Genomic DNA, 27,610 nt, shown 5'->3' with positions numbered 1-27,610 from the left:
TTTGCCCCTTCAACAGCCTAGGAAACTACGCCTCAGAAGCCCGTATTTGAAAAAGGGGATCAGTTAAGAAGAAACAAGCCAAACTAGAATTAGGACCCACGAGTTCTTACTTCCAGTCCAAAGTTCTCTCCACTCGGACGACAAAATAAGGACTTTCTTTTACTGGCCTAGAAAAAATTGCTTCATTTCCACCTTCCTGCGTCACAGAGGAAGCCACTCAAGCAGATGCAAATGGTGAGATGCTGGTCCTCATCCTGTCCCTGTTGGCGGCAGCAGGGTCCTGCGGTCCAGGAACAGCTAACACACCCAGCGGCCAAGGGCAGTCGTGCTGCGGGACCTGCCCTCCCTTGATAGCAGGGAGCAGGTGCTGGAGGGCACCCTGCCCCAGGGCCCTCTCCTTCTCAGTATGAAGGAAGCTAGGAGGCACCCTGTTGTGGCTTTAGAAGGAGGCGGCAGTGAGCACACGCGCGCGCGCGCGCACACACACACACACACACCCCAGCTCAGTAACCACCCCCTTTGACTGCACAGAGCTGTACCCCCACCTTGGTGTTGTAGGCTGCCTGTTTTCACTGGCCCCTCTCTCCCTTCTGATATATTAACGATGCTTGGAAAAAGCTTCAGATTCCGTCTTTGGCTCTGAACGGCAGAGGAGAAAATGAAGTCCTTGTTTGGAGGACTTTCAGTGGGGGATGAGCAGGCAGGGCGCAGACTTGAAAGGGCGAGCAGCAGCATTCCTTCCCTTGGGGTGGCTGCCGGCCCTGCCCCCCTCCTGCCCTGGGCTGGCACGCGGGGCGGTGCTGGGCGCGGAGGAGCCGCGGCAGGGTGGCCTGCCCCTGTGCTCCAGCAGTAGGAGAACCAGCAACTGTTCTGGCTCCTCCTCCCAAGGGCAGCCTCTGGGTGCCCGGCCACAGAGGACAGGGGAGGGGCAAGGGAGAAGGGCCAGAAGACGAGAAAGAGCGTCATCTACCCAACACTTTACATGGACAAAAGGCAGAGCGAGGCTCCCACCCCTGCTGACGCTGGAGGGCACGGGGAGGACAGGGCAGGGGGTCATCGGATGGACATGCGGCCTCCACTGAGGTTGGCATGACCGCCCCATTGAAAACATAATAGCTTTTGACTTTTATAAATATCAGGGGTGATTTGTATAGCATTTCACAGGGCGTGCCAGGGAGTTGAACCTGAGAAAGCCCGAGCTCGGAACGGCTGCCGGACGTCATGGGCACTCGGGGAGGGGAGAGTCATGTGCTTGCTGTTTGTACAGTCAATGCACCAGCATAGGCTTACTCTTGACCTCATTTCATGCTGTTACTATAAAGGCATGTTTGATGCCTAATATAGAGTTTTATTTTCTGAGCCCTGGGCTCTCGGCTCTGTTGGAGCTGCTTGCTGTGGTGTAGGGAAGGACAACCCAGCTGTCACCTGCTGGCCCAGACAAGCCACCCTTCTGCACCGTTCACCCTAGTAGCACCCAGGGCCCCTCTGGGCTCCTTTTGGGCAGGCCCCCAGTGCTTCTTTTTAATTAATAAATTCTGGGTGGTTTTTTGAGTGATTTGAGATTAATAGCAAAATTGAGTGAAAAGTACAGAGAGTCCTATGTACCCTCTGCTCCCCACGCCACCACAACTGCCCCGCAGGTCAACATTCCCCATCAGAGTGGTGCATTTGTTACAACTGATGAAACTACACCGACACATCATTACCACGCAAAGTTTATGCTAACGGGTCATTCTTGTTGTAAATTCTCTGAGCTTTGATACATGTGTAATGATGTACACCCACCAGTTGTATCAAACAGAAGAGTTCCACTGCCCTGCATATCCTTTATGCTCTGCCCATCCATCATCCCAATACTTTTTATGTGGCGCATTGCTGCTTTGAGAGGATTGGTGGCATTTGGCTCTCTTGGGATTGGAGAGGAAAATTGACCCGAGGTTGATTTGGGGTTAGAAAAGGTTGAAGCTCATTCACTCCGTAGACATCTTGAGCATCTGCTTTGTGCTGGACATTGATGCTGAGCCCGGGGATAGGGATACGGCAGCGCGCAGGACTGGTCCCCGCCTTCGCCAGCCTCCCACCGTAGTGGAGATGGACGTTATTGTCGTGTGGGGGCAGCATGGTATTTGGAAAAGCAATAATGAATTAGGGGAAAGGAGAACTGAGTTCTTATCCTGGCTCAGTCACAAGCTTCCTTTATGATGTGGGACAAATTACTTTGTTCCTCTGCCTCTCTCAAATGTGGGGAGTGGGAATTACGTAAGAAAAATTGCTGTTCGAGGGGTTTCCACGGTTCCAAGCACAGCCGAAGATTCCAGTCTTGTATGAATGGTCTACATTTTTCTCAACTTTAGCACATTTGTAAGCTATGATTATAATTATCTTTAGATGTTTACAGTTTGTCTCACACCAGTAAACAAGCATTCTTTCATTTTATTTAGATGCTTATTCAATAAAAAATGAAATGCATACTGTGTGAAGAAGAGATTAAAGATGAAGATCTTTTGCCTTTTAAAAACTATTCCAGAGATTTGAGGGGAATGATAGCGTTTTGATCTTTTTTTAATCATGATGATATTCTTAATTGAAAAATTTCAGATATACAGAAAAATTACAGATTACCAAAAGAAATACTCATATATATCCTTTACCTAGATTTGCCAATAAACATTTTTCCATATGTTTTATCTCTCTCTTTTCGCACACGCGCGCGTACACACACACACACACACACACACACACCCCAAAGAGAAAAATAAAGCGATATCTTTATTGTTTTTCTATCTATGTATGTATCTATCATGTATATCTAATTTTTTGAACAATGGTGATAAATTATTTAAAATTTTCAAACCAAATGTGCTAGTGTTTTGATCTTTGAGGACTGTTCAGAGTCTGGACTGTGCCTGGCACTGGTGCTTATATATTATCTGATAGAGGCAGCATCACCCTGCTAAGAGGCAGGGTCACTGCCTGTATCACTGCTGAGGAGTCGCAGGCTCAGAGAGGTTTAAGTAACATGACTTGTTCAGTGGAAGGACTGACTTTCAGGTTTAGGGCCCCCGGTGGTGAGTCCAGTGGGACTTTCGGGGCACCTGTCGTCCTATTCCAAGCTACCCCTTCCCTTTCACGTGGTCCTCATGCCAGACCCCCATGATCAGCCTCAGCACCCAACCCCAGGTTCCCGCTCCCCCCCACTCCCCCTCGCCGCGTCCCGCCTGCATCTCCTTTATCTTTTCAGCCCCTACCCCTTCCTCTCAGTGCTCCCTTCTCCCTCGTGACTCCACGGCTGCCCAATGACAGAAAAGGAGTTAATAAAAACCAATGTGTAACTGGAAACTGGAAAAGCCATAAATCGCCTTGTTTTTTCTAGGATGTTGGTAGCATTTTGATTTAATAGTTGGACAAACACAAGGGCCTATTTTATTCAGAGTTTACAGGCCTCAAGGCTGTTATTCCTCCAAATTTAATAGCATTGAAATTGCAGGGTTTGCTATAATTTGCCTATCGCTTTCTGCTCCACCATTGATGTTTATTGTCCGCGGGATGAAATCTCAATCCGACTCACTTAGATAACATGTCTGTTAAACATTTAGATAATTGTACCATCATTAACTTGTCACATTATTTTAGAGATTCAAAACAGAAGCACGGTAAGTAGAGGTACCAGATTGGGGTGGAGGGGGGAGGAGGAGGAGGAAGAGAAAATCTCTCCTGAGTTAAACAACCAGGAGATGAGAGCGTTGATTTTACACTCTTGACATTTCATCGGAGGTGTCTGAGTGAGGAGGGCTGTGCTGTAGAGCTGGGCTGGCAACCTAGGGCTGGCCACCCCGTGACAGCACCACAGATGTTCAGGGACCCTCAGTGTTTCATGTCCAGCTTTGGCCTTCACGTACCGAAGATCAATTTTTTAGCTTCTCTTAGAGATGCTGATTGCAACATTATATGTAATTACAAAGCACTGAGAATAACCCACATGTCCAAAAGTAAGGTCTCTGTTAATTATGGTACCTGCATTGAAAGATATCCACAATGTTTTGTGTGATAAAAGGTGGTTAGAGAAAAAGGCTATAGAGTGCGATCTTATTTAATATAAAATACAGAAGCCATCCTGTAAGATTTTATAAGACTCTATACCTATTAACAGTGATTGTCTTTATAGAATAGGATTACAGAACAAAACAGGTTTTACTTTCTGCTTTATCTATTTCTGAATAACAATAATTAGTATTTGTTTTTATTGTTATATAATAACATTATTTATTGGCATGTATTACTTATGTAATTTTTAAAATTAAGGTCAGATTATAAATAATAGAAGTATCGCCTTTGAGCCTCATACTTTCCATGGAGGGGGATTTCTAAAAATAAAAGACTGCAAGTGCAAGTAAACGGGTTTTGAGGAAGATACAGGTCATTAATATCTCAGCTACATTAGTAGGTGCCTGTTAAGATACTTTGGTAACTTTGGTACAGGTAACTTTAGGAGATTGGGATTGACATATATACACTACTATGTATAAAATATATAGACAACAGATTACTCAATGATCTGTGGTGACCTAAATGGGAAGGAAATCTTAAAAAGAGTGGGTATATGTATATGTATCACTGATCCACTTTGCCGTACAACAGAAAGTAACACAACATTGTAAAGCAACTATACTCCAATACAAATTAATCAATAAAAAAAGAAAAGTGGGGAAAAAAAAAAAAAAGACAGGTAACTGCCAGATGGAGAACTCAGTACCCTGGGAAGGGCTTGTGCCAGTGCTCACGGGTCACAACCACTGTCTCTGTCCACAAGGGCCTGACAGGGCAAGTGGGTAGCAGGAGAGGTTTTCATTACACCTGAGTGAGGACTGAGGTCACATCTGGAGGGGTGCCCCAGGCCAGGGATCAGTAAGAATCAGCTCCCATTCCTCAGAGGGGAGATTCTGGGAGCAGCTAAATGTCAACACTGCTGGTACCCTGAGCTTGACATCCAGAACCACCCCCCAGGAGTTCTGTGGTATATGCCCTGTGGTCCCGTGGGGGCGGCAGGTGTGGCTAGTTCTGGCTTTGACACCACGTTAACTCTGCACCCCCAGGGCGTGCTCTGTGACTTGGGCAAGAGAAACCCACTGTTGCTTCTCACTGCTGTGCACACCCAGTGACGCTGGAAATCGGGAAGAATGCACAAGTCAAAAAACAAGGGTTAATGTTTCCCTGATTGTACTGTAAATAATGCAGATATTTGGGGGTGGGAGGGACAAACAATGTAAATATTTTATTGACTGTAGGCTAAATAATGTATATATTTAGAAAAGCAGCTTAAATATTTCATATGCTGCAGCACAGATTTTTGCTTAGAGGATGAACGGGGCTGGTGGAGCCCATGGGGGTGAGGATGGCGGCGCCGTGGCCCCCGGGGTGCAGGGGCAGAGGATTTGCAATAAAAGTATATGTGTGGGATTGGGGAGCACCCCATAACTCTCAGTTTCTTGGAGCCCAAGTAGTTGAAAGTCTCACATTTTTCAAACCATCTTTTAAATATCCTGTACTGTTTTGGTTGTTGTTGTTATGTGAGGGAGACAAATGACAATCTAATAACGAGAATTTACTCTTTAAAAAATATTTATTTATTTATTTGGCTGTGTCAGGTCTTAGTTGCAGCACACAGGATCTTTTTTTTTTTTCTTAGTTGCGGCATGTGGGATCTGGTTCCCTGACCAGGGATCGAACCCAGGCCCCCTGCATTGGGAGTGCAGAGTCTTAACCACTGGACCACCAGGGAAGTCCCAATGAGAATTTACTTTTAAAAGGCAACTTCAAGGGACTTCCCTGGTGGCACAGTGGTTAAGAATCTGCCTGCCAATGCAGGGGACATAGGTTCGAGCCCTGGTCCGGGAAGGTCCCACATGCCGCAGAGTGACTAATAAGCTCATGAGCCACAAATACTGAGCCCATATGCCGCAACCACTGAAGACTGCGCTCCTAGAGCCCATGCTCTGCAGCAAGAGAAGCCACTGCAATGAGAAGCCTGCACACTGCAGTGAAGAGTAGCCCCTGCTCACCACAGCTAGAGAAAGCCCACGTAGCAACAAAGACCCAACACAGCCAAAAATAAATAAATTTATTTTAAGAAATTAAAGAAATAAAAAGCAGCTTACAGCCTAGGAAAATTGAAAATACCCATCCACACAAAAACTGGTATATCACTGTTCATAGGAGCATTATTTATAACAGCCAAAAAATAGAAACTAGAACCCAAATGTCCATCAGCTGATGAATGGGTAAACAAAATGTGGTATATCTGCATGATAGAATATTATCCAGGACTTCCCTCGTGACGGAGCAGATGAGTCCGCCTACCAGTGCAGGGGACAAGGGTTCGATCCCTGGTCCAGAAAAATCCCACATGCCATGGAGCAAATAAGCTCATGTGCCACAACTACTGAGCCCATGTGCTACTGAAGCCTATGCGCCTGGAGCCCATGCTCCACAAGAGAAGCCACCACAATGAGAAGCCTACACACCGCATCAAAGAGTAGCCCCCACTCACCACAACTAGAGAAAGCCCACACGCAGCAATGAAAACCCAATGCAGCCAAAAAAAGTTTTAAAAATCTATTCAAATAAAACTTAAAAAAAAAAAAGAATATTATCCAGCCATAAAAAGGAATGAAGTATACTTACTTGCTAGACCATGGATGAATGTTGAAACTGACCTGAAGGAAGACAGGCACAAAGGGCTACATATTGTGTGATTCCATTTATGCAGAATGTTCAGAATAGGCAAATCTGTAGAAACAGAGCAGATTAGTAGTTGCCAGAGGCAGAGGGGAGGGGAAAATGGGTAGTGACAACTGATGGGTATGGAGTTTCTTTTCTGGGGGTGATGAAAATGTTCTGGAGTCAGTGTTGATAATGGTTGTACGACTTTCTGAGTACATTCAAAACCATTGGATTGTGTATTTTAAAAGGGTGTGTTTCATGCTTTGTGAACTACATCTCCACTAAAATGAAAAGCAACTTCCAGGTCGCTTGTTGGTTTTTATAGACTCAGTCCGATCCCCTCTGCCTGCTGCATCCCAGGATTTCCTAGACAGGTAGCAGTTTGCAGAATAGTGGCTATTCAGACAAAGCAAGAGGCTGTGGTGCCTTTGGAATCATCCTGTTCACGGAAGACAGCAAGGAGTAGGATGGCTCAGAGATCCCCGCCCCTCATTCCTCTATTTTCATAACCGGGAAGGAAGGAAGAAAGAATCGGGTCAGGACCCTTAACAGGTGAAGGATGTGAATCTGACATCCGCGGGTAGGAGGAGATTGGGAGTTGCATGGTGTTGTAGATGTCCAGAAGAACAGCCAGACCTTCTCGTGCCTGGGAGGAGTCACTCTGACCAAAGGCAGGACGTGGGCCGCGAGGACCCAGGCAGCCTGTTTTAAGACAAGAATCACACAAGTAATATGTGCTCCGTGGGGGGACATGAGAAAATACATGTAGACAAAAGAAATGTGTCTCCTGTAGTTCTGCCATCCTTTTCTGTTTTCTTTTAAACAATATTGGGCCAATTATATGAGATGCATGCTGTTTTGTAATGTTACTTGCATGCCAACCAACCTGTATCTTGATGATTTTTGTAAAGCTTCCCTAGTATTCTCCCCACCCCCATTTTTTTCTGTAAGCCCTGACATGCTTTACTCTGTGTACTGGGATGACCCCTTTGCACTCCGTGCTTTGGCGGAGCGGGGGGTGGCGGGGGAAGCCAGTCCCCAGACACGGAGGTCCTTCTGGGGGTTGCGGGCAGGAGAAGTGACTAGCAGAGATGTAGCACATGATCACCTCTTACCTGTCGCTTCTTCTGTCAGCAAGATGCACGGGGCCGGCCAGGCACTCATGCAGCAGCTGTTTACTTGGCCTTTCCAGGCAAGCTTGAGATGCCGGGAACATAGCCAGTCCTCACACTTGATCTTCTTCGAAGCCATTTGCCTTTGGTTTTCTCCAGCCTTGCAAATGGCCACTCGCCCTGGGCAGGATTTGGGCAGGTAATTTACCTTCTCTCCTAACTTAACAGATGGCACTGCTTGGGGGCTGGGCAGACAAGGAAAATCTAGGCATCGATGTATTTGCCAAGTTAAAGCCCAGAGTGAAGTAGCAGGGTAAGCATCTCCATGGGTTAAGTGTCCCAGGACCAACAAGAGAAGATTTCCTACCAAAGAAGAGCCCCAAACAGGTGTTAGGAAAAAGCCTTTTCTTTTGGCATGTCCTTCTCTGAACATGAGGAAAAGTTGCCTAACAGAGGGATTGCAGGTTTGGGTCAGATGAAATGTTCCCTGTCCCCACTAGGAGAAGATCCATTACAGATTGGAAATGACTTAGTCTCTAAATGCCCATTGTCAGATGGGATGCACATTCCCTACAACCAAACAAATATAAAATGCTTCCAGCCTCTGCCTCGGATATCCTATTACTGTTTCACAGGACTCCAGAGAGTTTTAAGATCGCAATTTGATTAAGCTTATGGGGAAGATCCCATCAGATAACATTCTTTTTCTGCAGGTAGAGATAATGTGTTCAAGTATTAAGTATGTTTTAAAGGTAATTATCTTTTCCATATTCATTTTAGTTACAGGAATTGAAAAGGGGGAGACTTTGCATCTGAAAGCTGCCCCTTGGGCCCTGGAGTCTCTCTGACTTCTCTCCTCTGGGAAACACAGTTGAGGTTTCTGACAAATGAAGGAGCACCAAGTACTTCTCTGTTTTGAAATGACTTGGGATCCCCTCTCTCCAGAGAGGTGGTCCGGAAAGCAGGGTCTTGGTCACTGCTCTCATCAGGCTACCTAGCTTGGACTCCCTGTCCTGGGGTGCTGTCTGGGCTGCCATCTTAAGCTCCTGGATGATGGAAGGGGGCCTGGCTGCTGCTCAGAAAGAGGACTTTGCCTCGTCCAACAGTGAGTCATAGTGTTACATTCCCATCTTCCGAAATAGAGCCTCGGAATCACCATTTACCTATATTAGGCCCAGTTTGGGGGTGTATTCAGATTGGAAGAGGCTAATTCGAGGTTTCAAACTCTAAGATTTGTGGACTCCTGGCCTTCAGAACTGGAGCAAAAGGCATTAAGGAGGGTGATCGTGAGCCTCAGAGAGGTTCAGGGACATGCCCAGGATCACACAGCAAGTTAGAGAGACATACTGTGAGCTAGAACCCAGGAATCCTGGTCTTGGAACTGCTCTTCCTGTCCCCTGGGATACCCACAACTCTGCCATCTCCAAAAAAGAATCCTCTTCCCTTTTCCTGGAAATCTCCACAGTAGGAGATTCTGTCCACGTGCTCTTCCTTGGTTATCCATTCGTCAGGGATTGCACTGAGAGCTGCCAGGGCTCCTAAGGGTCTGAGAAGCCCAGAGCAAGCACAGCGCAGATGCTCTGGACTTCCTCAGACGTCACTCGCCTACCAGCTGTACTGTTTTAAGCACTCTATCAATTTTTGCAAAATAGAAAAATCAGATCCAAATCCTACCTTCAGAAAGCTAATCATTGCTAGGGAGGAAAACACAGACGTATCCAAAAAGGTAATTAGCGATGCAAGGCACTTGAATCAGGTACGTGCTGTGGGGATCCAGGGATGGTGATTGGCATGTCTCTCATCCCTATGTCTGCCTGCAATCCATTCTGCTGCAGCCAGAAACCCATAGTTCCTGCCCACAGTATCCCCACATTACATCTCTGCCCGATCGACTACAGCTTGCCGGTCTGAAGGCAGCTGACTCTGGGAAAGGACCCCAGGTGACAGGTTTAGCATTTAAGACCTGGGATAGTGGCATGCAGAACCCCATTGTCTCCAAATCCCTGCCCCAGTTCTATCAGATAGAGGTGGCGGTGAAAGATGGGTGTGAAGTTGGTGGCTCCAGCCTGGGTTCAGGGCTTGACCTCACGTACTGTATCTTAGGTAAGGATGGCTCTGGCATCTAAAATGCGCACCCAGTGTTGCTTCTTCCATGCTTATCCTTCAAAAGATCCTCACTGTCTTACACCAGCCACACATTAAAATCATTTGGGGGAGTTTTGTGTTGTTTTTTTTTAAATAGCAAGCAAGGACTCCTACCCCAAACAAGCTGAATCTAAATCTGGATGTTTTCTAAAGCTCCCCGGGAGATTCACGTGTAAAACCAGGGTTGAGAACTTCTGGGTGAGATAAGATCAGACTCATGGGCGTGACCCAGAAAGTGCCTCCAATCGGAATTACAGGCCGTCTCAAGCCACTACTTACAGTGTATTCATCCTGTCACTTATAATTTCCTGTTCTCTCCTTGCTGATTTTCTTCTCCATGTATCTTCCCCTGAATCCCACACTTTCATATGTCTTGTCTGCCTAGACTGTTCTCACCTCAGTTGTTTCTCTTAGGTAAGTATCTGTGTTCCCTCCCCAACCCCATCCATATGTTAAAGCCCTCATCTCTAATGTGTTGGTATTTGGAGGTGGGGCCTTGGGCAGGTTTAAATGAGGTCGTGGGGATGGAGTCCCCATAATAGGATTAGTGTCCTTAGAAGAAGAGGAAGAGACTAGGGCTCTCTTTCTCCCTACTACATGAGGACACAGCCGGAAGGCAGCCATCTGCAAGCCAGGAAGAGCCCTCACCAGGAATCCAAGCATGCTAACACCCTGATCTCAGACTTCCAGCTTCCAGAACCATGAGAAATAAATGTCTGTTGGTTAAGCCAGTCATAGCATTTTGCTGTGGCAGTCCGAGCAGACGAAGACAGCGTCCGTCTCTGTCGAACCTTTCTCCCAAGTAAGTGGAAAGTGCCTTTTCGTCTCCTGCACCATGGACGTACCCCACTTGTAGTGTTTGGCCGTCTTGCTACTCCATGTGTTGGGGGGAGGTATCTGAACCATCTTTGAGTCCCTGGACACTTTGACTGTGTTAGAACAGTAGCCACTCAGTAAATATTTGTAGTGTGGTTAACCAAAAGCAATAAAGGGAACTTCCTGGTTAAAAGCAGGAAAGGGGACTCTGTTCTTATCTGAATTCAGGTTTTTTCTCTTCACTTGCCAACTGTATGACCTTGGACAAGTCACTCAAGTTTTGCAAGTCTCAGATTCCTTACCTGAAAAATTAGCACTCCATGCTTGCCCCATATACCCCGGAGATGGATGGGAGGACCAGAGTGACTTTAGAAAGAAGTAATGTCCTTGTGAGGTGAATGGCACAGTTCAAATTTAAGGTATTGTCATAATTGTGACACCTCTCGAGACCCTTGGGGGCTTTCACTGCCGCCCTTCAGATACCCAGTCTGTGCCTTCCGCACCACCTGCCAGCTCTTCCTGGACTTTTCCTTCCCTGGCTTCCTCTGCTGCCCCTGCCATGCTCTCCCCTGCACACACGTGAATGCTGTATGAAAGCACGTCAAATACTATTATCCTATATTTTGAATTACAGAGAAAATAATGAGGGAAGCAGGCTGGTCCATCCAGTAATTAAGTATTAAATGTAACACGATGGGCGGAAGTTACAGGGAGAGGTATCCATTTTGACTGAATATGATTTCAGTAGGTCAGTGAGATAGATTCCACGTGCAAACCATTCCAGATCCATAATCTCTAGTGTGGAGAAAGCTCCAGAAGGAGCTGCACTCTGTCATCTCTTCCTCATTCATCCAGTGTGACTGGAGCACCAGCCATGGGCATGGGTGCCAGCATCCGAGGATAGGGTGGTCTGCCTCGCCTGCCCCCTAGGAGCTTGCAGACGGGAGGAGGGCTGTGACAGGCGTGCTCAGGAGGAAGAAGGGCAGTGCCCAGCCCTGATGAGGGCAGCGGGCAGGGAGGGCTTGGAGGCAGGAGGAGACACTCAGACTGAGTTTTCTTCTCCTCCTGCTTTAGGGCAGCTTTATCTTGTGGGGTTGGCGACTGAGCTGCTCGCTGTGTCTCGTAGAGTGAACCTTCTTGTGTAGGCTTGCAGATGGAGGCTGTTACTAATCCCACGTCCTTTCTTGGTCTCCTGTTTCTGAGGCTGGTGCTATCTGGCATTTGTGGAGGGAGGAAGGATATAAACGCGCGAGACAGGAGACCCTGGTGCCTGGATTCAGAGCCTCTGCATTCCGGGACCCCCCAGAGGCCCCGCTCCCTGGACCCTTCAGCTTAAGAAAGCCATTGTGCTCTGTCCTGGCCTCTGACCCTGAGGCTCTGGGAAGCAGCAGGTTGTTGACACTTGGACAATCATTTCTTGCAGGACCACTGCCTCCCTCAGGAGCGCCCCTCTCTGCCTTGGGGTGGTGACTGCTCCCCCAACCAGGAAGGGGGGCAGCGAAGGAGGAGGGAAATGAGCTCCCAGTCAGGGTGGGAGGAAGGGAGGGGGCGCCTCCATGGCCGGTGCCCCCCAGGCAGCTCCCCCGTGCTGTCCACGTACTTTCCTTTCTACCTGCCAGTTCAGTGGCATCCCCTCCCCAGGGGGGGAGCTTCAAGAAAAGGAATCCAGGAGACATGTTTCCAGCCTGAATTCCTTCTGGCCTTCTTGTGGCGGGTCTCCAGTTTGCGGGGGAGCCCCGTATTTCTTCGCGGAGGATGCCTGTCTGTATGTCTCCTGCAGTCACGGCAATAAAGACTATTTCCAGCCCTGGTGCTGCTGCTTGTTGGAAGCAAGCCTCAGGGCAAGTCGCTTGGCCTTTTTCTGCATTGGTAGAAGGGGGTCCAAGAAACCCACTTAACAGCGGGCCTGCTGTGAAGGTCAGTGAAATAATGTGAATGGAGCACCTTGCATCCTGCGAAGCAAATGTGTGGTGGGTTCTTACGGTTCCTTCCAGGACCACAGTTTGCTGGCAGTTTGCATGTCTGATAGAGGTTTTCTCCCCGCTTCTTTCTCGGGCATCTCAGGAAGCATTATTCAGAAGGGGGTGGAGCTGGACAGGGGGACTCTTACATTTTTTAAGTGCCACTTTGCATTCCTTTCACTTCGGTCTTAATAATAAATAACTCTAACTGAGTGACCAGGCCCTGGGATATTCTGTCCAAATAAATGCAAGAATGTCTCCAACAGCCAGGCATCCCCATTCAGTGGGCTTGGTCAGGACCATTTCTCCAGCCATGAGAAAAGCCCTCTTGCTAAGCTACAGAAAAATCTCCCTTGTGTTTTAATTCTGGAAGCGCGGATTAGTGTGGCCATATTTAACCTTTGACCCTGACACAAAAGCATTATCAAAATTAGTTACCAGGAGGCTCTGTCTCTCCTTCCCTGCCCCCAGTGCCCCTGTTTGCCTGGGCTGGTTTAGGACCTTGGTAAACTCCTTCTGGGCAAGAGCAAAGGTTCAGAAGACCATCGTTGCCTTAGTGACATCTGGGTCTGGTGCTGGCTGTCCGAGCTCGTGGGGGCCAAGGTGAGCTAAAGGGCAGAGCTGATGATCTTGCACTGCAGTGGGGGTCAGAGTTTATGGGCTGGATTTAAAAACTCCCTCTGGAACCAGCCTAGTTCTTGGCTGTCTTGGAAATTGGACACCATTCAGATGATACATTGATTTTTAGACCCGCATTCATCAGAACTTTTTTAATGGCTCCTTCCACCTGGCTGCTGTATGATCTCAAAGTACTGGTTGATCTAAAGGCTTAATTTCCAACATTTTCCCCTTCCAAGTAGAAATCCATGGGCTGGGCAGGTGGAGCAGAGTGGGTATTTCTCTGGGTGTACATCCCTCCCTGTCATTTAGTCCCTATGACTTTGGGCAGTTTATTTGAACTGTGAGCCCCACTTTCTCATCTGTAAAATGGGCACATTCATGACAGTGCCTGCCTCTTAGAGTTATTTTTGAGGATAGATAATAGGACACATGTGAGGAGCCTAGAATGGTGTGTGGTGCTTACATTGGTGCATAAAGTGTTCACCAAATATTAGCTACTGCTCTTCCTACCATCATCGGTGTCATTACTAATTCTTTTTGTCACTTCCCAGGCCCTGCGTGGCTCCTGTCACACACACCCATCCCTCCCAGTCCCCAGCATGTTGGGGTTTTATAGGTGACCTGCCTCATTTCTGGCTGCTCTAACCTAGCTTTCTTTGCACCTAGTTTCTGAGTCCCCTCTGGGATGGGGGGCGTGGGGGTGAGCACTGGCTCCATTTCATACCAGACGTCCAGCTTGCGGTGGGGGGAAGCGCTTTATAAGCTCGCGATGAAAGCTGTAAAACGAGATGGTCAAGGATCTGGCCAGGCCTGGTTCAGGATTATGGCCGGCCCCTGGAATGCCGAGGGGCCTCTCGTAAGAAGCCAGTGTCTATTTACAGTGTATCTCTCATAAACCCTGACGCCGGGGCGAGGGCAGGGGGACTCGCCCTCCTGGCATGTGATTGATTATCCGGTATTTATGCCATTGAGGACTTGTCAGAGGTTTGGGGTCAGAGGGTCATCTCATGTGTCTTGCCGCCAATCCACCTCCTTTTGTACAGTGCGGTCCGGGTGAGCTGTGCACAAAACAGCTTTTTCTTTGCCTTGGGAAAAGAGGGGGGGGAGGGGGGAGTGTCAGTGAAAGTTTTTTTTCAACCTTTTCTGAATAGTGTCTTTTTAATTCTAAAGAACTTTTAATTAAAAGTAGCAGGAAAATTCATCTTGAGAAGGTTTAACTTACCTTCACAGATACTTTTGTGTCCCAAGAGTTGGGGAGTGACTTTGAAAAAAAAAAAAAAGAAAGAAAGAAAGGAAGGGATTTTGTTGTGTCCCTTGCCCTCCCCAGACATCTTCAAGCATCCCTGGTGAGTTCCCTTGCACTCCCTGCCTAAGTGTGGGCCCAGCTTGGGAAGGCAGGAAGGAAAGAGGGGGTCCTTCAACTGTAGCATAGCTGTAAAGACCTAGAAAGGGACTTCAGTCCCTCTGGTTCAACGTTCTGTTTTAGATGAAGAAACAGAGCCTCGGAAGGTGGAAAGACGTACTCGGAATCACATAGCTGGTTGGTTGTAGGGTCAGATACTGGGCTCTGTCCTCCTGACCCTCCTTCTGCTGCTCCTTTTAACACATAGAGTTGTTTTCTAGACATTTTGGATGCCAAGTGAAGATAACGTGATGTTACTGCTGTTGCTTTTATTTTTTATTTATTTACTTGGCTGTGCCGTGAGGCTTGTAGGAGCTTAGTTTCCCAACCAGCGATTGAAGCCAGGTCCCTGGAAGTGGACATGCAGAGTCCTAACCACTGGACAGCCAGGGAATTCCCTGTTATTGCTTTTATTTTTTTAATATGAATTTATTTATTTATTTATTGGCTGTGTTGGGTCTTCATTGCTGTACATAGGCTTTCTCTCATTGCAGCGAGTGGGGGCTACTCTTCATTGTGGTGTGAGGGCTTCTCATTTTGGTAGCTTCTCTTGTTGCGGAGCATGGGCCCTAGGCACGTGGGCTTCAGTAGCTGTAGCACACAGGCTCAACAGTTGTGGTGCACGGGCTTAGTTGCTCTGCGTCATGTGGGATCTTCCCGGAACAGGGCTCGAACCCGTGTCCCCTGCCTTGGCAGGCGGATTCTTAACCACTGCGCCACCTAGGAAGTCCCCCATTATTGCTTTTAAATCCTAGCTATTTGCGACTTGGGGGCCACTCCTAGATTCCCTAGGCTGGAGGGACCCCCCTGCCTCTGAGTAGACAGTGTGTGCTCACATGACGCAGAGGAATGACTCCGTGGCCCCTTCTTGAAAAGTCTACTGAGAGAGGGCCTCCACGTCCTCTGCGTGGTAGGAAACAGCACCATCTCTCCCTCTAACCCTTGTCACTCTGATGGTCTGGATGTGCTCCTGAACGGTCAGTTTCCACCTGAGCCAGAGCTCAGGAGGGGCCTGAGTGGAGGGTGTCTCTCTGTCCACCCATGGTGAGAGGAAGCACCTAGAGCTGGCACAGGCCAGGACACCTCACAGTGCTGCTCTGCTGTGGCCTCCCCCGCAGGGGAGCGTTCAACCCTAGAAAACCTCACCCAGGTGACTTCCTGGTGATACAGCAGGACAGCGAAGAGAGGAGTTGCGGGGACACCCTGCCTGTGTCTCTCAGCTCACTGAATGATGGTGGAAAGCCAGGCAGAGAAGTTATCTGCCTTGAGTAGTTATTTGTGGGAGTCGGGTGAAGCTCCTGCTGCAGTATTCCTAATTTTGTCCCTGCTGCCTCCACTGTAAAAGATGCGATACAAAGAAATGTCTTCTCAGGAATTGCTTTAGAAATCCCAATTCTTTTCTGTTCCCTTCATCCCTGTTCAAGGTAAGTTAGTGCATGCTGATTTGGGCTGATGGGGCACCACTGTGAGGAAGATATTAAAATTGTGTGGGACCTGGTTCTTGCTCATAAGAGGAGAAACCAGCATTTACTGAATTCTTACAGAGTTTGCTGAGTGCTGGACACTGTGCTAATGCTTAACTTCAGTTATTTTATTTAGTCCTTGTATCAGCTTTTCAAGGTGAACATTCTTGTTTCCAGATGAGGAAGACATGAACAACTTTCCCTGCAGTATATATCTGATAGCCATTATAGCTAAAACTGATTGGACATTTGCTTTATTCAGGGCAGTGCCAAACACTTTAAACACACGATCTTCTCGGATCTATATAAAACCCCTGTGAAGTCGGTACTATCATCATCCTGGTTTTACAGAGTTTAAAACAGGAACAGAGGAGTTAGGTAGCTTGCCTGAGGTCACACAGCAGTAGTAAGTGGCCAAGCTGGATCTGAGTCCCAGTGGTTGACTACAGATTCATCCTTAAGCTGCACGACCACTCTGCCTCTTTAGCTCTCAGAGCTGGGCTGGAACCCAGGGTTTCGGACGCCAGTGCTCATGTTGTTTTTTCCCAGTACTCTAACAGAAATTTGCTGGGCGACACTACATATAGACGTATATACGTCAACCAGAGACCAGCAAAAGGTCACTGTGTAATCAGACGCCAGCCTGGGTGGTGCGTGGAGGGGAATTTAGAGAAGGCATATGTTAACGAGGACATCGCCGAGTCTCATCTCTGGGCTCCCATAGTACGGGTATGGTGCCTTACCCGGCTCTCCATCACCAGACCTCACCCAGGGCTGGTGCACATTAGCTCTTCTATAAATGCCACCTACATTCTAGGAGAGACTGCTTGGGGAGATGGGGTTGAAATGAATTTGTTTTAGGAAAATGATGTTGATAGCCAGCTTCCTTTCTTTGCACACTGACCAGGTGCTCTACTAGGCATATTATTCACGCTGTCCTTTAATCCTTATGTCAGCCCTATGGGATGATTATCCCCCGAGTAAACTGAGGCTGAACAGAGGCCCTGTATCTTGACCAAGAATTCAAAGCCTTTTCTCCCGAGGATTTCAAAATCCATTTCCTTTCCCAGAGTCAAGAAAAAGGCACGAGTGAAGGGGAAGAAAGCAGAAGTGAGTGAGGAAGACTGCAGAGAAGACGGCTTAGTTGGCACAGGGGACCTGAACGCCAGGAGGGAGAGCGTGTCCTCTGCTTTTTTGCTCGTGGCTGGGAGTTGCCTCTTTGATAGAAGGATATCTGGATCTATGAGTTAACTACGTCCAGTTAATTGAATTTATAATTCAGCACCCAAATGCTGAACGTAAAGAATTGTCTTTTATGCTCCGTAACGGATGCTATAAAAACAAGTGGTGACTCTAACCTTATGAATGGTCTTTTATGACTTACCTGATCACTGGTAGTTGTTCAACACAAAGGACTCATAACTCAGTCTGGGCCTAAGCTGGCTGCCTGCAGTAAAGGACTTGTTTTAAAGTTGCTGTCTTGTTCCTCTTGAGTGGCCTTGGAATTCAGCTGTTCTCTTGTCCACTATCTCCTCTGGTAGAAGACAGGGCTCAGACTCCTCATTCTGGGGGATTGTGGAGAAGGGTCACCTGGCCTGGCAGCCCAAGGTGACCGAGAACTCTCACCTCTCAAAACTGGCTCCGGCCAGGAAGGGGAAGGGAAAAACATGGTGGCCATCCCAGTCTCTCTCTACTGGAGGATATTGAGTCCACTTAGATGTTGCCAGCTATGCTAGGGAAGGGAATAGAAACATAGAAAAAGAGGTACAAGGGCTGTAAAACAATTTCTTTTATCTACATCCTCCAACAAGGACAATGAGCCTCAGAAAAAAATAAGGAAAAGAAACTTAGGTTAGACACTGGTGAGAACTTCCTGAATTGAAAAGATGTTCCCAGGAGAGACTGAGGCATCTCCATCTCTAGAATGTGCACATGTTCATGTGCCCTTTGTTTTGTATAGTTTCTCAACATTTTTTATTTTTTAGACGTTGAATTTAAATGATTTTGTGATTACACACCTTAAAAGTAATAGATGTTGGCCATAAAATTCAAGCATCATCCATGAATAGAACTGAAGAAGGTTGGCTACTCCCATCTGGGAAGTCAGAGGCAGGGGGCTGGACTCGGTGGCCAGTACCCTGCCCAGGGTGCTAACCCAGAACAGGAAGGGCTTTGGGGAGGGACGCCCTTAAACAGAGCAGCCAGGGTGGGGGTGTGGGAACGTCATGAAGAAAGGCCAAGATAAGGCTGTGGTTTTCATCGGTTACCACCTTTCCCACTTTATCTCGGGTTAAGAGCAAAGTAAGAACAGGCTCTGCAGCCCTGAGTGAACCTTTCTGTGGGGCTGGGAAGAGGACACTCCTCCCTCTCTCCCCACACCCCTCTCCCTTATACACACTGCACCTGTAAAGGCTGCAGCTTTGGTATGTTGGGTGGGTGGGGACAAATGCAAAAAAGTCCCTGACCTGGACGCTGATGACGGCCTAGCAGAGCGGGGGATGGGCTAGGACATTTATTGCCACGATTTGCGTCTTGCCGCAGCTGGTCCTGTGCCTGAGCTGTCTGGTGGGCTCTTCTTCCTCTTGTCCCCATCTTCCCTCCCTTGTCCCACCCTCACCAGGCTGATGAATTGCTGTTAGAGTCAATAGGGGCTCTGACTTGGCTGTTGCCTTGAGTCAGAAGGAGTCCGGGTGAAAAGGACAGGGAGAACTACTGCTCCAGCCCCACATTTGGAGACTGATAAACTTTGGCAGGGGAATGCCCATCCAGCTGGTCTGGAAAAACCTGTTTGGGCCCCAGAAAAACCTGACACAACTAGGTGTTATCAGCCTAAAAGCATGTACACTGAAGGCAGCGTAGAGCACATACACTCCCTTGGCTTATGAAGGGCTGGAAAAGAAGGATATGTGAAGCATCCCTGCCCCTTCCCTGCACCGCATCCAGATTCCCACTGAGCTGGCATGTCACTGAAGGACCACCCCCACCCCCCAGCTCCTAGTATTTTCAGAAGCGAAACAGCGGGCCATTCATTCATTCAGCCTCCATCGAGTGCCTACTGTGTGCTAAAGGCCAGGGGACACAAAGATTAGTAACTCCTGGCGTCTTGATTCAGGGATCTCAGAGTTGGGAAGACAGACGTGTAAACAGGTAGTTATAACAGACAATGCTGGGTGCAGTGATGGAGACATTTGTACACAGGGTACTGTGGATGCCCAGTAGATACCCAGGAGACAGATAAGGCCTCCTGGAGACGAGGGCGTCATAAGGTTTAAAGAAGAAGTGGAAATTAGCCAAGATGAAGGGAGAGCTGGACAGAAGAAACAGAGCCATGTGTGCTTGGAAACAGTGGTGGTGTGGCTTAAGCATCACGTCTGAGACAGATGGGGCAGATGAGGTTGGAGCAGAAGGTGGGTCCAGACCACAGAGGTCCTGCTAGGCCGTCTTAAGGAGCCTAGATTTTATCCATAGGTGACGGAGAGCCCTGGGAAGCCTTTAAAAGGAAGTTACAAGATCAGATCAGTTTCCGATAGGCCACTTTGGCAGTTGTGTGGGGGCAGCTCTGGGGGAGATGAGCTGTGTTCGGGAGGCTCTTGCAGGAATCTTGGTGGGGATGCTGGTGGCTGGGATGAGGCAGTGCCTTTCTGGGAGGAGAAGGAGGGACTTGTATGGGAAGGTCTTAGGTACTAAAACGTTAGGCAGATTGGGATGTGGCAGAGGGGGACAAGAAGCCTCCGGGATGACACCCAGGCGTCTCGCCTGGTGACAGAGTGAGTGACGGTGCTGACAACTGAGACAGAGATCCAGGAGGGGGGCGGGATTGGGAGCGGAAGGTATGGGTGTTGGGCTTGGACACGTTGAGTATAAGGTGTCTGTGGAACATCGTGGGAGCACTTGGATTTATGGATTTTGTGCTCAGGAGTCTGGCTGGAGGCGTGGTGATGAGCTTCTGAGGGTCACTGAGACTAGGAGAGGAAGTTCCCAGGGACGATGGCGGGGTGGGGGGGAGCATCATGAGCTGAACATCGTGGGGTCGAAAGGCCCCGTTTAGCCGCGAGGGGCCTCAGCCCCCGTCAGCCTCAGGCTTCGCAGGAAGAAGCCCGGGCCTGGGGTGCAGAGGACCGTCTCCGAAGGGCCCTCCAGACGTGGCCTGTGCAGGGATTCCCACAGACAGGTGGCGAGGAGGCGCTCCAGGCGCCCAGCACCTGGCATTGTCCAGCCCCAGGGAGCTCCTTTGACCAGCGCGCTGGCCTGGGGCGGGAGAGAAGAGGCCGTCAGGCTGAAGGAATGACCTCAGGACTGCTGGGGCCTTAAGGGGTGATGGGTCCGCCCCTCTTGCTCCTTGGGTTGGGACGGTCAGTCTTCCGCACAGTTCTGAAAGGTTTGCAGACCAGGCCCTGCCCTGCTGCACAGCCCTGCCTGGAAGTCTTGTCCAGGTGACCCCTCAGGGCTGGTCCCACTGGCCCACGCCCCGTGCATTTGCATGTGTGTCTCTTTTCTGAGGTTTGTGATGCTTGGTTGTGTCTCATTTTCTGGAGGGAATGTAAGCACACCGCTTCCTTCCAGAGGAAGCCAGGAACGTGGCCCCATTGGGGTTTGACCTTCCTTAAAACCCTGTCCCCCACTTTCCCTCTCCCACACCGATCCCTGAATGAACATTTCACTGGGCATGTGGGTCTTACTCTCCCTCGACGCCCTCCTCCGGCAGCTTGGCGTTTTGGGACCAGCTGCCAGAGTGATTGACATAAAGCCAATCTATAAATAAAGTCTTTTTCTTTTCTTATAAAGACTTTGTGGTTGAGTTTGCCTTCAAGGTCAAGATCAGACCTTTCTAAATAAACACATATCAAAGGATCATTAGCAAAGCAGCACTGTTAAATTGAGATATTAACTTCTGTCAACTGCTTGCTTCTTTTTTGTTCTGTAACTCATGACTGCAGTAGGTTTTTATTATTTTGTCCTTAGGCAGTAGCATCTGGCTTCTGTAGAGACTGTAAAAATTAAAAAGCAACACAAATCATTGCGAGAGAAAAGCAGTAAATCCAATGATAAGAATTTAAAATTAAAATGTTTCAGTGCTTTTATATTCTGCAAAACATGAAATGAATGAGTTTGCTGCCTGTTGCCATAAACCTAACCCAGCTAATCGTCCGCTTGAGTTTTTGCCTGTCTCCTCCACTTCTCACCATCAATTCTGCCTTGGCACGAGGCGAGACACAAAGTGAAAGCCGTGTGTGTGTGTGTGTGTGTGTGTGTGTGTGTGTGTGTGTGTGTGTGTGGAGTGGAGTTGGGGCAGAGTGACAGATGCACTGAGGCCCGCCTCATCTGAATGATGGAGACAAGAACGGGGTGCGTGTGTTGGGAACAGGGGGTGCATGTGGTGGGAACCAGGGCAGGGAAGGAGGGTTGAAGATTTGCATGTTCCCATGGACCAGAATTCTCTTTTTAATTCGTTCTCTCTAGTTAAGCACTAAAAGCAAAACAGGACAAAACCGCCACCACAATCCCCACAGGTCACAAACGTAAACAGCATCTTGTATCAATAGCATCCAAGTGAAATTCTTAAAAGGAATTTCCAGAGCGGTATATGATGTTGGATTAGGGGTCTGGACAGGTGCTGGCCCCTTCCCATCCCGGCGAAACCCAGGCCCTCCCTTGGGTAGAGCGCCAGTGAGTGGGATGAGGCTGCATTTGAAACTCTTTAATCCAGTCTGAAGATTCAGGGTTTCTGTGTCAGGGTCATTGATTCTTACTGCAAATTCGAGTTGTGATGCTGGACCTCGCTATTGCTGGGCTGTGAGGGAGAACAAAGTAGAAGGTTGCTTTTCTTCCCTGCTCTGGAGGATATGTAGCTTAAAACCAGAGTGGAAAAGAATATGGCAAAGCGTATATAGTTGTATAACCAGGTCACTTTGCTATACAGCAGAAATTAACACAATATTGTAAATCAACTATACTTTAGTAAAATTTAAAAAAGGAGAGAAAAAATAGATACGACACTTGCTACATTAAACAGCTAGAGGACCATTTAAGGCAGATGTGGGTAAGGATGGGAGGGTACTGGACAGGCCACGCATCCGTGTGCTGGGAAGCGTGCAGGTTCTCAGAACGGAGTGGGGCCAGTTCACGGAGAGCTTTTAGGACATGAGTTGCTGATGGACATGAGAGCTAATTCTCAAGTCCATCTGGCTTGGGGCCTGGGAAGCCTGGGGTGAGCCTTGTTGGGGCAGTTTATCCCCATGTCCAAACAGGGCAGTGGGGGCTGGGAGAGGTGGGGGGGGCTTTTCACCCAGCCTGTCCCAGTTTGACTGCTGGACCTCCAGGCACGGGGGCAGAGCTCTTTGTCCTGGACGAACTTCTCCACCGGAGGGAGAGGTGAGAAAAGAGAGTCAGTCCTTGGTCTCCATCAAAGGGAGTGAAGGAAAGTGTGAAGATTAGGGGACGGAGGGGTCGCGTTAAGAGGGTATGACTAATACAGCCAGTCATTCAGATAGGAGAACACATTGTTCTCCGCGCCCAGATGGTCCTTGGAATAAATCAGCTCAGGCAGAAGCAGGCTTCCAGTACAAGGACGTTGGAGCAACTGTTTGCCTGCTATTCCATAGCGACATAACCCAGGCCCCAGCCCAGAATAGCAGACATTCATTTCCCTACTGTGGGTGTGGGTATAGGGGCGTGTCACTTTATAGCCTCTTAAAGGAGAGTGTTTGAGTCCATGTTGTGAGGGGCAGACATCAGGAGACTTCACTTGGGGCCTGATCCCTTGTTGACCTTACATTGCAACCTTGAGAGGTTTATAAGTTGGCATGCTAGTGTGTCCCTTTCTGTAGACAGGAAGCCCTCTGAGGGCAGGAACTGTATCTGTCTGATTCAGCAGCACATCCCCAAGGCCCATATAGCACAGCAGCTGGTTCCTACAAGATGCCTAGTAAATGTGAATGCGAGGGAAGTTCTCGTGGCATTCTTACTTTTCTCTATAGCCTCATGGTAGTCACCTGTTAATTAATTAAACTAATAATTAATGAGTACATCCGTCAGTCAGCCCATCAGTAACCCTGGTGTTCCTAACGTGGTTCCCATCTGGGGACAGTTAGAAGAACTGAATGAGACAGGGCAGGGACACCCACGAGAGAGAGCTGTCACTTAGGTTTTGGGTGGTGCAGGACAGTCCGTCATAAACATTTTCCAGGCAGATGTCTCCCCAGTTTCCCACGTTGATGATTTGCAGGCGGACGTGGACACAGAGTGTATGTAAGTGTCACGATGCTTGGTGGCAGCTTTTTCAGCCTGGAGGCCCACGTGCAACAGAAGAATCAACCCGCTCCCCTTTCTTGCCCTAGAATCTCCACCCAAAGGCTGCACCGCTTCCTTTCCCTTCACAGGAGGCTCCTTAGGATTTAGGGGAGCGAAAAACCGCGCAGCAAGAATCACTGAGTAAATAAGAATAAGCAAGCAGATACTCCCCAGAGAGTTTTCTTTCTATGAAGATGTTAATTAATATGAACACTCTGTTCTCACGTTCAGAGGCAGCCTTTCTGTGCAGACGGTACACGACTGCCCATCCAGCCCTGAGCAAATTGTCTTGTCGGGGTCTTCATCTTTTGGAGAAGGAACGTCTTTGGGGGAATCAAGCCAAATTCTGCCTGTTCAGAGATGAAAGACGTTGCTTTGTCTGAAGTTAAGCACGTCAGAAGACAATCACAGTAGAGATAGAAAAAGACGCCTTGGCCCTGGGTGCAGTTGAGTTAGGAAATGTTGCAGGGAGTCCACGTGTGTCCCCCCACCCCCTTCTCAGCCCGTCCTGGTTGTCTACCACCCTCACTGCGTTTCAGAAGGCCCAGAGCTCACAAGCTGCCCGGGTGTCAGAGCTGGAAGATGTGGGGGCTCTTTCTGTCCCGTCCACGTCTGAGGCCTTGTACGGTCCTCGTGGCCATCTCCTGAGTGCTGTGTTCTCCAGGCCCCTCAGATCTCCAGGCCCCTCAGATCAAGAGTGGCCGTTGGCTTTCTCTGTGCGGTGCTACAGTCTTATCTCAGTAGGCCATTGTTCCCCCCAAAAAGCTGACATGAGGAGGAGGAAGCAAAGAGGAGGGAGAAAGGGGCGGGATGTGTGGCCTGGGGAGCGTTTGGAGAATGGAGAGGCCAAGGAGGAATAAGAAATTGGAAAGTGCTGAGAGGAGACTCATGCTATGAACAGGAGTGGGTGTGACCACAAGGTGTCCATCTGGGGTTGTAGCTGATGTTCCCTGCAAGGAAAACACTCATGGAACCAGACAGTCCTGCGTGAGCTGTGGTAGGGAGCCCTTGTTGATGTCTGCATCTTTGGAAGGATAAGGTCTTTCTTGCTGGTCTTTGCCACTGATTCCAGAGACTTCAGAAACTCCACGGTGCTTCTGTCTGGGCTCAAATGGGAAAATTTTGACAGTTCCTCACTTCTTGCAGTGACCTTTGCCAGATTCCTCCACACCCACAATTACTCTAACCTGAATAAACAGAAAGCGTCATCAATATTTGCTAACTCTCAAAGGCCCCTAGCATGAGCCTACAAAAATCATAGCTTCCCACTTCCCCCCATCCAAAAAAAGTTAGGAAAGAGGCATAAAGATGATTGCGTAAACACTGCTTTCTCAAATATTTCCAAGGGTTCCGAGAAGTGGGACAGGTAGGGAAGTAGGAGTGGTCCAGGTGTCTGGAAAAACAAAGGGACCTGAATGGATGTGGACACGGGCAGGGCCCCTTCGCCTGGGACCTGGTATATCCAGGGGCTACCTGTGTTGTCCCATTTGCTTACAAGGACGCCTGGTACTATACTCACTGCTGGCAAGTCACCCCTAGCGCCACAAGAACCTGGGTCTTTGGTCAGGTCAGAGAGCAACGCTGAACTCAAATCTGACAAAAGTGTGTTGAACTCTTTAAGAAAAATCAATCTTGATTTTCCTAGCAGGATGGTATTGGAGGTCACAATTTATGTGCGTGGTAGTGGCATGACTTTTGGCATTTCCATTAGCAGCTCTCTTTTAGGGGTTTTCCATCTGCTGTAGAGATCGAATCTCAGAATAGTATAGCATACATCATCACCATCTGAAAAGAGATGAAAGCCCACCAAGAGTGTGATTTGGGGGAGCTCGTTGCCCGGGTGTAGAGGGCTCTGTCCTCTGGGCAGCTCAGAGCAGGTCCTGCAGGGAGAGCTGAGGGCATGCTCTGGTCTCGGAGGAGACAGAGGTAGGAAGTGGATAACCCGGGGCATCTGTAGCCTTGGGTCTATGTTCTGCCAGCGACCAGGAGGAGTTGCCAGTTTTAACTTCAAGTTCTAAACTGTAGGTGCTTGTTGGCTGCCAGCTCACAGCTTTGGCCAGGGCGTAATATCTAGTAACTCCATTCTGCAGCCCTTTCACTCAAGATCTAGGTCCTCCATAGATGCGAGTGACTTTCTATCTTGAAGAGATGTCTGCACTGGGTACCACGTGGATGGGTACTTCCAGGTTGGGAGGAGAAACCAAGCCCAGGAGAGCCCATGCCCCGGTTCTAAAGCCCATGGATACGAGTGCACACCTAACAGTCAGAGGTGTTAAAGATATAGGAACATACTGGCCCAGAAGCCTGCAATTCACAGGAAATCTGGGCTGGTGGTGGGGGTGGCTGGAGTGGGTAAGGAGGCATGTTTACTTAAAGTTGGTAAGAGTCAAATATGAACGGTTCGGGCTTTAGAAATCATAACTTACCAAAGACTGTGGTCCAAACCCACAGAGATATTCATAGGTTAAAATTTTATGTACTCGTTTGTTTATCTGTTCAGTAAATATTTATTGAACACCCATCGTGTACCTAGTATGTTAGTATAGTATATTAGGCCCTGGGATACAGGGATGAGCAGAACAGAATCCTGTCTTCATAGGGAGACAGAGAAGTAAGTAAGCAAGGCACATACGGGATAAATATTGTAGTGGAGAAATAAGATGTTACAAGAGCACACATGGAGGCCTCCAGCTTGGATGGGGAATTGGGGAGGCTTCTTGGAGGTGGTGTCATCTGAAGGAAGAGACGTTATTAAGTAAAGGAGATGGGGTTTTGTTGTACAGCAGAAACTAGCACAACATTGTAAAGCGATTATACTCCAATAAGGATGTATTAAAAAATAAGTAAATAAAGAAGATAGGGTACTGGGAGGAGAAAGGGAAGACTGCCAGGCTGAGGTCAGCGTGGGTTGGTGCCCATGTTGGGAAAGAATAAGGCAGATTCATGGAAGTGAAAATAGGAGTGGGGAAGAGGGCTGAGACCTGAGACTGGAGAGGTGGGTGGGTATTAAATGTGAAAGGCCCCTAAAAACCACGTGAAACGGCTCTGCCTTTTTCCTGAGGGTGATGGGGAACCACTAAAAGGTCTTAGTCAGGAGAGGGACATCAAATTATGTTTTAGAAAAATGACTTGGACTACACAGTTGTGAATAGATTGAAGGGGTTTAAACTGAAGACACAGAGATTAGTTAGGACAGTATTGCCATAGTCCAGGCAAGAAACTGTGGTAGCTTGAACCCGTGTAGTGGCAGGGGAGATGGAAAAGAAATGGAAAATACTCAAGATATTCAGGAAGCTGAAGAAATGTGATAATTGATCTGTTACGGGAGGTGAGAGAGAAAGGAATCAAGGCTGATGGCCCCTTTCCTTGTTTGGGGCTCAGTGAGTGACAGTGGAGCTCTTTACTGAAACGGGGATCACAGGAGGAGAGGCAGAACTTTGTCCTTGCTGTTGTTAAGATGGGGAACGGTTTTGGAATTATGGTAGTGAGGCCCCTGTGGCATCCAGTGGGGTCCCATCCAAGAGGCATTTGGATACACAGCTATGTCTGGAATTTGGAAAAGAGAGAGACTTACTGGCCAAGTGTATGTTGGAGGCATCAGCCTATAAATGATCCTCGAAGCCCTGGAAGTGGGTGAGTTTACAAAACAAGAGTGGAGAGCAAGAGAGGAGAGCTTGGAAGAGAATCCGGAGGAACCCCAACATACCGTGCCCTCCAGGAGGGTCACAATCCATCATGGAGATTAAAAAGGAGTTGCTGGAAGAAATAGGATGGAGATCAGGAGAGTCTGGTGTCATGGAGCTAAAGGAAGAGATTTCAGAAAGGAAAAAGTAGTCATCAGTCTTTACGCTGCTGCTAAGCCCCCTAAGAGGAAGACTAGAAACAGAAACGTGTGTTGGAGTTAGTGACACGGGGGTCACTGGTTACCCGAGGTGAATTCTTTTGGTCATCGTGGAAGGGTGGAAGCAGGGGTGGGATCGTGGTGGGTGGAGGAGTGAATGAGCACGTGGGAAGGGGAGGAAGCACGTGTCAGCAGCTCTAGGAGTGCGGGAGGCGAGCAGTTAGATTGGTCCACGGTTA

General features: G+C 48.4%; 1 protein-coding gene and 1 non-coding gene across 6 annotated transcripts in view; one reads left to right on the top strand and one right to left on the bottom strand.

Annotated features, from left to right (window-relative positions):
- The window catches only part of ZBTB16 (zinc finger and BTB domain containing 16), a 186,944-nt gene that overhangs the window by 135,108 nt on the left and 24,226 nt on the right, over positions 1-27,610 (top strand). The gene's annotated exons all lie outside the window — the stretch shown is intronic.
- Positions 5,707-5,779, bottom strand: TRNAG-CCC (transfer RNA glycine (anticodon CCC)). Its single transcript has one exon. It is a non-coding gene; the product is annotated as a tRNA-Gly (tRNA).

This window comes from Hippopotamus amphibius, chromosome 9 (genome assembly GCF_030028045.1).
Source record: "Hippopotamus amphibius kiboko isolate mHipAmp2 chromosome 9, mHipAmp2.hap2, whole genome shotgun sequence".
In the NCBI taxonomy this organism is placed as follows: domain Eukaryota; kingdom Metazoa; phylum Chordata; class Mammalia; order Artiodactyla; family Hippopotamidae; genus Hippopotamus; species Hippopotamus amphibius.
This window is presented reverse-complemented; position numbering and strand designations above follow the sequence as displayed.